This window comes from Macrotis lagotis, chromosome 3, assembly GCF_037893015.1.
Source record: "Macrotis lagotis isolate mMagLag1 chromosome 3, bilby.v1.9.chrom.fasta, whole genome shotgun sequence".
NCBI classification, from domain to species: Eukaryota; Metazoa; Chordata; class Mammalia; order Peramelemorphia; family Peramelidae; genus Macrotis; species Macrotis lagotis.
In genome coordinates, this window is record NC_133660.1 from 263073950 (window position 1) to 263086832 (window position 12883).

The following is a 12883-nucleotide window of genomic DNA, read 5'->3' on the forward strand; positions in this document are numbered from 1 at the left end:
TGAGATTTTCAAACAATGAGATATGCCAACAGGTAGCAATTGGAAGGTAAGGAGGGAAAGACTTAAGTTTTGGAGCAAAAGGAAGAAAATCACAGAGAAATATCAAAAGGTTCTCATCCAGCTAGTAGCACTAAAAAGAAGAGCTTAAGTTATGATTACATTATATATCAACAGTGAAGCAAAAAGATATTCAGAAAAAATGTGTTTTTTCCCAAAGTAGTTTTAAATGAAACCCATAAACAGAACCTAAAGCAAAAGAATCCATACTCACAAACACACACACAGACACACACACACATACAGACACACAAACAGACACACAAAAAAAAAACACAGTGAAACTAGTTCTTGGTCTCACCTGGATGAAAGAGGAGCATAGCCTAGTATAGGTGGGAGAACCAGAAAGTCTTCAGAAGACTCAGCCACAGGTAGCTCAAGTCTAGGCTCAGCAAACTAGTTGTACAGCAGGCCAGCAATGAAGGTACTATCCCTAGCTCAGATGAGAGTGTTTGAACCCCAAGAATTTTGATACAACTGGTGGAACTAGATTTGGCTAACCTGAGGCAAGGGAAAAACCATTAGCACCTGAAGTGATAAACCAGGGACAAGGACCCCAAGCCCAACACATAAAGCTTGGGACTGTCCCCCTTTTGCCCCAGAAGAAGACCTCAAAAAAGAAAGGAAAAAAAAGCCTAAAAAGTTACAACTCTGATAGGGACAATGAAAATGGTGTCTCAGGAAGAAGAAAACAGTAGCAAAAATGCCTACATGTGAAGGCTCCTGGGGGTTTTTGAATTGGACTGAAATGCAAAAAAAAAAAAAAAAAGACCTTTTGGAAGAGCTTCAAAAAGATTTTAAAAGGCCAAAAAAGAGAGAAAGAATAAGATTGGAGAATCATGAAGGAAAATAATGAAAAATAATTACCTGAAGAAAAACAACAATTCTGAAAAAAACCTGACCAGTTGGAAAAAAAATAACAAACTGGAAATGATATATTATTCAAATGATATTTTATTTTTCCATTCACAAGTTATAAAAACTTTATCATTTATTCACATGCATATTTTTAAATTATATGCTTTTCTTCTGCCCTCCCTTCTCACCACACTCCACTCAGTGGCAAACAGTGAGGTAAAAATTGTACATACTCGTTTATGTTTACCATGTTTACAGGTTAATCATTCTTTGAGGAAATAGGATTAAGAAAAAAGAGACAGGAAAGAAATGTATAAGAGAAAGGTTTTTTTTTTTTTTTAGAGTGAATGTGGTATTCTTTCAGATTCAGTAGGGTTTTTGGATTTTATTTTGTTTTGTTTTTCTTCCCCTGGTTGGGAATTGCATTATCCATAGCCAGTCTCCTAGGATTGACCTAGCTATCTGAACTGCTGAGAGGAGATACATCTATCAAGACTGATCAACTCACAATGTTGTTGTTAATGTGTAGAATTTTCAGGGGCAGCTAGGTAGCACAGTGGATTCTATCCACTGGTCCATTAGTCAGGAGGACCTGAGTTCAAATTTGACCTTAGACACTTAATAATTGCCTAACTTTATGACTTTGAATGAGTCACTTTAACCCCATTGCCTAAAATAAATTAAAATAAAATAAAAAAATAGAATGTTCTCTTGCTTGTGCTCCCTTCACATCCTGTAATTCATTTCATACTTCTCTAGGGTCTAAGAATTCAGGTTTCTTATATAACAATAATATTCCATAACATTCATACACCATAATTTTTTTAGCCATTACCCAATTGATGAATATCCCCTCAATTTCTAATTCTTTGCCACTACAAAAAAGTTGCTATGAACATTTTGAAACATGTGGAACCTTTCCCACTTTTTATTTTATCGTCTGGATATTAGAATTGCTGGGTCAAAGGGTATGATAGCTTTATTGCTCATTGGTCATGGTTCCATATTTCTCTCCAGAATGTTGGATCAGTTCACAACTCCACCAGAAATGCATTAATATACCATGGAAATTCTAATTAAAGAAAATAAATTGGACAAATGGAAATGGAAGTGTCTATGAGACACTAATATTTCATTAACAAAACCTGAAACAGTAGCAGAAAATTTAAAATACCCCTTAGGAAAAAAGACCTACATGGACAATAGATCTAGAAGATAGAATTTATGAATTATTAATCTACCTGAAAGTCATGATCAAAAAAAAAAGAGCCGTGGTAATATCCTATAGGAAATTGTCATGGAAAAACTGCCCTAATATGCTAGAACCAGAAGACAAAATAGTCCTTGAAAGAATCCAATAATCACCCTCAGAAAAAGATCCCCAAAATCAAAAACTCCAAGGAATGTTAGTGCCAAATTTCAAAATTCTGAGCAAAAAGAGAATATTGCAAACTAACAAAAAGAATTAGCTTATGTACCAAGGAGTCACAGTTAGGACTACTCAGAACTTAGCTCCTTCAAATTTAGAGCATACTAGCCTGGGATATCAGATTCTGGAGGGCAAAGGTGCTTGGATTACAACCAAGAATCAACTGCCCTGCAAAATTCAGCATATTATTTTCAGGGGAAGAAGATGGATTTTCAATGAAATAGAAGAATTTCAAACTTACCCAATAAAAAGATAATTTCCAGACTGAAAATTTAATCTTCAAATGTGACTCAAGAAATGCATAAAAAGGTAAATGGAAAGAAGAAAAGACTAGTCAATAAGACTAAGAAAAACTGTTAGTTATTAATATTAAATGAAGATAATATATATAATGCTTGAGACTTATCTCTTTGCATAGTTGAAAGGAACATGAAGCTGAGATGGGTCTAAAATTGATCAAGATGTGATGGGTTTTTTTAATTTCTTAAGGTTTATATTTCTATTGTGAAAGTTGAAAATAATATTTTTATCAGAGGTTATAGGTAAAAATTGATCATGAGGGATATTATGCTTAGGGCCTCTGAGAATTTTACTTCTATGTGCTCACTTTGGCAGCATATATACTAAAACTGGAATGACACAGAGAAGATTAGCATGGCCCCTGCACAAGGATGACATGCAAATTCATGAGAGTATTTTACTTCTATCAGGATAGCTTAAAGGAGTTTGCTTTGACAGAGGGAAAGTCTAAACAGGTATAAAACAATTAAAATATGAAAAAAGGATTATATTCGGAGAAGAAGGCAGAGACATTAGAGAATAATTAGCACCACTTGAAGAGGCACAAAGGACCCATTATGAAGAGAGAAAGAGAGGAAGATGTAAACATTGAGTAAATCTTACTCTCAGCAGATTAACTCAATGAAGAAAGATATACTTTTCTAATTGTGTTTAGAAATGTACTCTACACTATAGGAATATGATAGAGAAAAGGGCAGTGTGAGTCAGGTAGCAAATGTAAACAAAACGATGAGGGATAAGGGGAAAGGATGGGTTTAAATGACAGAATAGAGGGTGGAGGGAAAGAAAAAAATTTCAACTTTTACTCTCTCTTATGATCTGTCTTTCCCCTTAGTTATGCTTTTTCTTTCACAGCATAAGTAATATGGAAATATGTTAAAAATGATAGCGCATGTACACCTATATCAGATTGTTTACTGCCATGGGGAACAAGGAGTGAAGGGAAACTGGTCGAAAAATGTGGAATTCAAAAGCTTGCAAAATTATTAATATTGGGGGTGGGTAGGTGGCGCAGTGAATAGAGCACCGGCCCTGGAGTCAGGAGCACCTGAGTTCAAATCTGGCCTCAGACACTTAATAATTACCTAGCTGTGTGGTCTTGGGCAAGCCACTTAACCCCATTGCCTTGCAAAAAAAAAAAAAAAACCTAAAAAAATGATTAATGTTGAAAACTTTTTTTTTACATTCAATTGGAAAAAAAAAGAAAAAAAGGTGAAAAGATTTATCATGAATGGATGCAGTATGAAGTGAACAGTACCAGGAAAACATAGTACACATGAGTAACAATATTGTAATATGATTTGTTGTGAATAATTTAATTACTCTCAATAATACAATGATTCTAGAAAACTCTGAAGACCTTATGATGAAAGGTGCCATAAATCTCCAGAGAAAGAACTGATGGTGTCAGAACTTAAATTCTTTTCTTTGCTTTATTTATTTTCTGAGGGTTCTTTTTTATTTTCTTTTGTAGCATGACTTACATAGAAGTGTGAACTTCATATTTTACATATGTATAACCTATATAATTTGTTTATTTTATTAGTGGGGGGGAAGAAGCTAGAGAAAAACTTTGGTACTCAAAATTTTAAAAAGAATGTTACAATTTTTTTTACATTTAATTTTAAAAATAAATAAAATATTAAACAAAAATTATCCGTGTTTCCAAAGAAATAATGAATTTGGGATTATGTGACCTGAGTTCAAGACCTACCTCTACAAATTGACAACAATGTGCTTATATGAATCAATTCACTTCAGAAACCCTTAATTATTTTTGCTTTTTTTATATATGTCTGTTTGCTTTGTTTCTCTCATTTTAAAATAACTATAATGTATTTTTTAGTTCCTTTCTAATCTCAACATCCATGATGATTAAATTTACCAACTGTGGGACTTATGAAAGCCATTTAAATTCTCAGAATCCGATTCTCCAAAGTTAAACTAGTGATAATATCTACCCTACTTTCTAAAGGAAAACGCAATTACATAAGTCTTAGAATATTATTGAAATATGAGTTATTATGCTTAATGGTAATTATAATTAAATCTGTCTCTACATGATTCCTTATATGGTTCCTCCACAGAGGAAGTCATGGATTCTTAAAAGATTTTTCCTGGAGCACAGACTTGGCCAGAGTAAACCACGCTAATATGTTACAAATAAGACTTGGAAAAGCTCTCATCCATAGACAAATACAGCTATGGTCAGAGAAGTTCATCAACTTTTTCTTTACCATATGATAAAATTTTAATTCTATGAAATTGTCCAAAATAGTTATATTCTTTTTTGAAGGGTTTGTATGTAATAATTAAGTAAAAAATTAAAAGTTAGTTCAGGATAACACACCATGAGCAGGTAGAATTTATGCCACGTATGCTGGGGTAGTTCACTACTAAGAAAATAATCAACATAATTGACCATATCATTAACAAAATTAAGGGAAATCAATATTTATCTCAACAGATGCTGAAAAAGCCGTGGACAAAATTCAGTATTCATTCCTGTTAAAAACACCTAAATAGCATAGGAATAAATGCACTTTATCTTAAAATGGTGAAAAGAATCTATCTAAAATAATTAGCAAGCATCATTTGTAATGGGGATAAATTAGAAGAATTCCCAATATAATCGTGGATTAAGCAAGAAAAAAACATTATTACCACTGCTATGCAGTACTATAATGGGTATGTTAGCTTTACCAATGAAAGAAGAAGGAAAAAATCAGGGGCATGATTCTAATTCTTTTAAAATTGAACCTTCTGCCTAAATACTTTGCAAAGAAACCTTTAACAACAAGAACAAAAGAAACTTGCTGTAAATTTCTGTTTTGAACCTTAATAGTTAGCTTCGTTTTAATTTTATCTTCATTGATTTTGTTTGCCTAAAAAATTTTAATTATACATATTTAACAATGTCCATTTTTTTTCTTCTGTCCACAAGAATTTGTTAACAAACTATTCTATAAGGTTTTGATTCTGAAAATATCTGAAATTCATTTTCTTCCATGCTCCTCTAATTTATTTATAATGCCATCCTTTATATCTGAATTCTGCATCTATTTGGAACTTTTCTTAGGATATGATGTGGTTTATTATTCTGTCTTTTTTTCCTGGAAGATCGCTTTTCCGTTTTCACACACTTTTTGAAAAAAACAAAGTTCCTAGCCCAATACAGATATTTTTGTCTGTATAAAACAGTACATCTTATTGTAGAATTACTAAACAAATTCTGATACATGAATATTATGGAATATTATTTTACCATAAAATGTAGGAACTATGTAGGGAAAATAGGAAGACTAAGCTGTCTTCTATTCTGCCTCGATCAGTTGACATTTATAATATGATATTCACTTTTAATCAACATGTGCCATGTAACTCAGAGAGATCTGAGAGATGAATGAATTGATGGATGATGGATTAAAAAGAAAATGAGATGAGATGTTCACTATATCTCTTTTAATATAATGTTGCAAATAAAGTAGTGGATAGAGAAAGGAAGGTATATTCATAAATTATTGTGCAAAATATTTTTTTGCTTTTTTAAAAGTAATTGTGATAGGGCCTTATGACTTTTGGATATTGAAGAGTTAGATCAGGAAAACCTCACAGTTGAAATAGTATTTTGACCCTTAATTACTGGGATAATAATAGAACCTTATGAAATATGGATTGTTGGGAGAGAAATCTAATTTGGGTAAAAAATAATCAAGTTTCTTTTGTAGATGCTGAGTTTTGAATGAGTTTTGAAGGAATTCTTAATTATAATATTTTGTGATTCCATGAGACAGGGTCAACTGATTTGGAATATCTAACAGTAACATTAAGGTAGAAAGTGGAAAAATGAAGATTGAAATAAGAGTGAGAGGATGAAATTAGACATATACATTTGGTTTTCTTCATTAGAGTTGAACATTGGAATCTCTGAAAGGAAGTTGTCTCCAATAAAAAAGACAAAAGAAATTAAAATAAAAAAGAAAATGTAAAGAAGGCTTATTTTGGTATATACAAAAATAAATGACTAGTGATAGGATTATAATCATTAGGTTAGAATTTCATAGTCTCAACTACTGCCTTTCCTTATATACATTATAATATATATATATATATACATATACACGTGTGTTTTGTGTGTGTGTATGTGCATTTTAAATTGTTCTTAGATGGAAATTCTCCACTTTATATATACACTAAAATATTTGGACTAGTCACTAAATTCAAGGATGCATAAACTTAACTGGAATTTATATATCATTTTGTATTTTGCAAAGCACTTTAGAATTAATGATTATTTAATATTAATAATTTAGTAACAAGTGATCCAGCAAATGTATGTTAATTATTTTTTCAAATCTTGAGCAACTGATATCTGATCAATAGAATCTTAGACATGAAAAGTCAAAGGCTGTTTAGTCTAATCTACAAATACAGTATTTCCTGGAAATGCAAGTGTGTAAACTGTTCTGGATCTGAACCTAAAGAGTTTGGATTTAAATCCTACCTCTTATATTTATTAACTGACTTCAAGCAATTAATTTAAAATCCCTGAGTCTTAGTTTCCTCATCACGATGATTAGGTTTTCTTTTATTCATCTTCTACATCGTGGTCTATGATGCTAAGAATCCAAGAATTCCATTTCCAAAAGACCAATCAAAACATTATAGAACCTCCTTTGTTTGAGGAGATACAGAAAGAATGGTTATTTTTTTCTGAATTTAATTGTTTTGAATTCAATTTTATTCATCAAAAACCATATTTTTTTTAATTTTCAAACTTTTACTCTACTTCTGCTTCAAATGGATAAACAGAAAGATTATCATCCCTCTTCCTAATATAGTAATTTCTTCAAATTCCTGAAAACTCTTGTCATGACCACCCTTACCTCCTCACTGGAGGGTTTTCATCAGCAAACCAAAAAAAGAAAGTTTCTTTAAATGGTCCTAAAATAGCAAAAGTTCTGGATTCTTCATTAGTTCCTTCCTCTAAACAGTCTCCATGTTAACCTTCCTAAGCAGTAAGGTCGAAAATTCAATAACATTCTAATGATGGATTGATCAGGGAAAATGATGAAAACTAATTTCTTTCTCTTCTTTTGTACTATGCCTGGGATCTTACTTGATTATTAAGAAAATTACTCTGTTGAATGATATTGAAATTCTGATTAACTGAACACTCCATTTTTTTTCCAAACTGCAGAATGAGAATTTGACTTAGAGGGATGAAAGTCTGAGTTAAAATACCATCCCTGTCACCTATGAGCTGTGGGATGCTAGACAATTTATGTATCATTTCTATGTCTATGTTTTCTAATTTGTTAAATGAGGAGTGCAACAGATGGATTCTAAAGTGTTTACATCAGTTTATGGTTGTGTAAAATATAGCACACCAATACTATCCATGAGGTCTTCTGCTGCAAAGATAATGGAGAGGTTTACCATTTCCTTCTTTGGTGGGTTAAGGCAAACAAAAATTAAGTAACTTACCCAAACTTATACAATTAGTAAGTATTTGAAGCCAGATTTCAACTCAAGTCTCTGTACCAAGTACTCTATCCACTAAAACACCCTTGCAGCCATTTTTAATGTAAAAATGTTACAAGGCACAATCTCTTTTGTGATTCTGTAAAATTGGATTACTACTGTTACAACCTCTCTGTGTCTCTTATCTGTTAACTGAAAGGAGTGGACTCAATAGCCTCAAAGTGTAAATCTATGATGTATTCTTCTCATAATAGTGTTTTAAAGTTGATTTGCTAATGTTAATCATGAGAAGATATTTTTATCTCTTCGAAATTTCACATTGAAATTGGCCTACCATTACAGTTTATTGAGAGAGGGAATATTGAGCGACATTCAGCATAATAATTTTGAGTCGTCTTCAAATTTGATAAATGTTCCTTTCACTTCTTTATTAAAATCAATAATAACTATGTTCAATAGCACACAAATATCTCGGACCACCTTGCAAACTCCTCCTAAGCCAGCACAGAAGAATTAGTGCTTGATTATTGATTCTGCCATCACAAATGTTTCTAATCAATCTAACCATCCTATTGTCTAGCCCACATCTATCCTTCCTGTCTTTATCAAATGTTTCCTTATATCTGGGCTAAACATTTCTATAAGCCTCTATCATCTATCTTAAAACTTTGTCAAAAATAATGAGATAAATCTAACGTTATGTATGTATTGAAACTATCAAGATTCTTATCATTCACTGATTCCTTTTCTAGGTGTTTATTAAGCATTTCCTCAAAGCTAGATTCTAATTATTTAGTAAAGTTTGCATGAGCTTCTTAAAAGTCCCTCCTACACTAAGAATAGAGCTTATGTCATCTCAAAGGTCAGACTCTGAAAGAATCAACATGAGTTTCCGTGTTGCCTATTGCCTCACCCTTAAATTCTCTATATAAATGTTTGACTTTTTAAAATCACAACTTTTTAAAATTAAGGAATATTTGGGAAAGAATAGAAATTTGCTACAGTGGTAGTTTTAGGGATACAAATTTAAGATCAGTCTTCCTCTTGAACAGAGTGGACAGGTAAGAAATAAATAGCCCTAATCCTTTTAACCAATTCATTATTTCTGTTTTTGCCCATTTTACTTAAGTGTTTCTCTACCTTTGAGTGAAAAATCAAATCAGGACATTCAATTATTTTGCCTTAATCAGAGAGAAATTTGTTTATTCTTCATCATTATCATATTCTCTCTCCTCTCTCTCTCTCTCTCTCTCTCTCTCTCTCTCTCTCTCTCTCTCTCTATTCAGAGAACCATAAGCCTTTGAGCCCATTTCAAAATTATGAGGTTACCAAGAAACCAGTTACTACAATCCCTGAAGTCACTAGATGAGATTATCTGCAAAGCAATTTTGCAGTCTATCCAATCTTTATTATCAGCATTAGAAACCAAGGGTCTTTATTTTTGCAGCTCCCTTGAAACCTAACTTTCATAATTCTTATCTGTTTTAAGAAGCATCATCTGCCTCTGAATCTCTCTGAATATTTATTTCTATCTTTCTGATGTTGTGTATGCCTCTATATTAGTCTCTCTTCTATTCCTCTATCTCTTCCTTCTTTACTTCTTCTCTCCCTACTTCATTGGATTTAAAGACCTGAGAGAGCTTAATTACTTATGGTTGCAGAGATTAATGTCTGGATAATTCTTGCCTGTATTTTGTGATCATAAGAATGCAGATTTTTCAGAAGCTTAGAAGTTAGCAGTGTATAGACAAATACACTGATCCTGGAAACAGAGAATTGAATTTCTGTTCACACTTCCAAGGTTTACTCTCTGTGTGACCTTGGACAAGTCAATGAACTGCCATGTGTCTCAGTTGTTTTTTTTTTATTTTAATTTCAAATGGGTGCAGTCATACTAGATGGACTCAAAATCCCGTCTATTCCTAAAAAAGTAACCCTATGATTACACAAGGAGAGAGGTGAACCTGAGAAAATCAAAGGAAATACCTAAGGTCAAACCACTAATAAAGGCTAGAGAGTTCATTATAACCCAGGTCATCCACTCCTTGTACCAGTGTCTTTTCCATTATATTAAGTTATCTCATTCAGGCCACTTAGCAAGCAAATGATCAATTCACAAGGGATAACAACTCAAGTAAAGTCCACAACTCTTTAATATTCTTTTCATGCTGAAGCTGTTGTTTCATCATTAATCATATTTAGTTGCACCTGTAATTATTTTTCATACCCTTAATATGCCAATTTTATTGCAGTGACTGCTCTCAGGAGGTTTATAACAGTGATTAAAACCACGTTAATTGTTCCTCACATTTTAGGATTGTTTCAAAGTCAATGTGATGAAAGCCAAAAAGGAAAAAAAAGAGGCAAGGTTACCACAAGTATACAAACTTTATATTATGGTCAAACTTTAGCTTCTGAATCTCCTAGATTTGAAAAGAATGTAAAACAAACTACATACCATTGGAAGGGAGAAGAGCTTTATCCTCAAAAATTTATCATATCCATTACCTCTACGCAAACCTGTGAAGTAGATCTAACAGAATTTATTATTCCCATTTTCAGTTAAGGAAATTGAGCCTAAGATAAAATAGGTGACTCAGTTTTTACATCAATGAGTAGCAATGCTATTACCAATTTTCAAATTCAATGGCTTACCCACTAAAGTAATTAAAGGATTCTTAGTTCTATAATTCAACAATAATTTTATACTATTAAACTCTCAAGGTTATTTCCACTACTAATATGAATGATGAGTTAAAATTCAGCTCTATTATTTTTCAACATTGTTTTTATATTTGAATCCTTTTATTTCTAACAGATTTGTGGGGGTGATTTTTTTTTATTTTATAATTTTCCCCCTAATCCCACTTCCCTCTCCCTGCTGCCCCTCCACAGGGCATCTTTTAGTCTTCACATTGTGTTCATGCTATACATTGATCAAAATTGAATGTTCTGAGAGAGAAATCAGATCCTTAAGGAAAAGAATAAAATATGAGAGATAGAAAAATTGCATAATAAGAAAACTTTTTAAATTAAAGGTAATAGTCTTTAAATTTTTTAGAAAGATTTTATGTATTATGAGTTTTACAATTTTTCCCATAATCTTGCTTCCCTCCCCTCCAACACCCACAGAAGGCAGTCTGCTAGTCTTTACATAGTTTCCATGGTATACAGTGATCTAAGTTGAATGTGATGTGAGAGAAATCATATCCTTAAGAAAGAAAAAATAATAGTCTTTCATCTTTGTTTAAACTCCACAAGTCTTTCTTTGGATACAGAAGGTATTCTCCATCACAGATATCCTAAATATCTCCCTGAATATTGCACTGATGAAATGAGTTAATCCATTAAAGTAGAACATCACCCCCATGTTGCTGTTATGGTGTACAATGTTCTTCTGGTTCTACTCATTTCTCTCAGCATCAGTTCACGCAGCTCCTTCCAGGCTTCTATGTATTCTCATTCCTTCTGGTTTCTAATAGAACAATAGTGTTCCATCACATACATATACAACAATTTGTTCAGCCATTCCCCAGTTGATGTACATCCACCCGATTTCCAATTCTTTGCCACCACGAATAGGGTTTCTATGAATATTTTTGTGCAAATGATATCTTACCCTTTTTCATGATCTCTTCAGGTTATAAACCCAAAGTGTTATTGCTGGATCAAAGGGTATGCTCGTTTTTGTTGCCCTTTGGGCATAATTCCAAATTTCTCTCCAGAAAGTTTGGATGAGTTGATAGCTCCACCAACAATGTAGTAGTGCCCCAGATTTCCCTCACCCCTTCCAACATTGATCATTGCCCTTTCTGGTCATATTAGCCAATCTGAGAGGTGTGAGGTAGTACCTCAGAGATGCTTTACTTTGAATTTCTCTAAGTAAAGATTCTAACAGCTTTGAATATGGAAATGTATAATGTTATGCCCTACTTGTCAGTTGTTTTGTTTTTTATATCTTCAGGTATCTAATGTAAATACTTTCTTAATAGATAAGTTCTATTAAAATTGGCAGAGTATGAGTTAAAGAAGTTGCTCAAAATCACACAAATAACAAGTATGGTCTTATTAGATCTTATTGACTGAAAATACCCCATTGGCTGTGCATGTTATGTCTTACAGCTTTTTATAGTTTCAGAGAATGCAAGAAACTTCCTATCAACTAGTTATAGGTACTGGGGATACAAACACAACATCAGAATCAGAAAGGTTCTACCTTCATTGAGCTTTTAGTTTAACCTTGAGAACCAAATGAAAGCAGTCAGAGAGATAGACACACACACACACACACACACATACAGAGAGAGAGAGAGAGAGAGAGAGAGAGATTGAGAGAGACAGACAATCATAAAAATTATCATGTAGGATATACCATTAGATAAGTCTGAAAGAAATTCAGAATTCTGAAACATGGGGTCCAAAGTATGAACATTTTTGGCTTCAGTGTCTGCCAGTGCAGATACCTAGCTGTGAGAACTGAGATACTGTTAGCAGAAACAAGATGGTGACCAGATTGACCTGCATTGCCAGGTGCATTGGAGGAGACTGTGTGCAGTACAGATAGGAAAGTATGGTGGGACTAGATTTAAAAAGCCTTTAAATGGCATAATCTAGAAGATTTTTCTCTTGTAGAAAACTTGAATTTGATGGCTTTCATTCTCATTCCTCTTCTTGTTTCTAGATCTTAGAATATTTGTGGAGAAAACCTATAATGATGAAAATTGACCTTTATTAAAAATTCATGTCATCTAATTC

General features: G+C 32.7%; 1 non-coding gene across 1 annotated transcript; it reads left to right on the forward strand.

Moving 5' to 3' along the window:
* Window positions 1–2943: 2943 nt before the first annotated feature.
* Window positions 2944–3050, forward strand: LOC141519822 (U6 spliceosomal RNA). Its single transcript, XR_012477456.1, has one exon. It is a non-coding gene; the product is annotated as a U6 spliceosomal RNA (small nuclear RNA).
* The last annotated feature ends 9833 nt before the right edge of the window (window positions 3051–12883 follow it).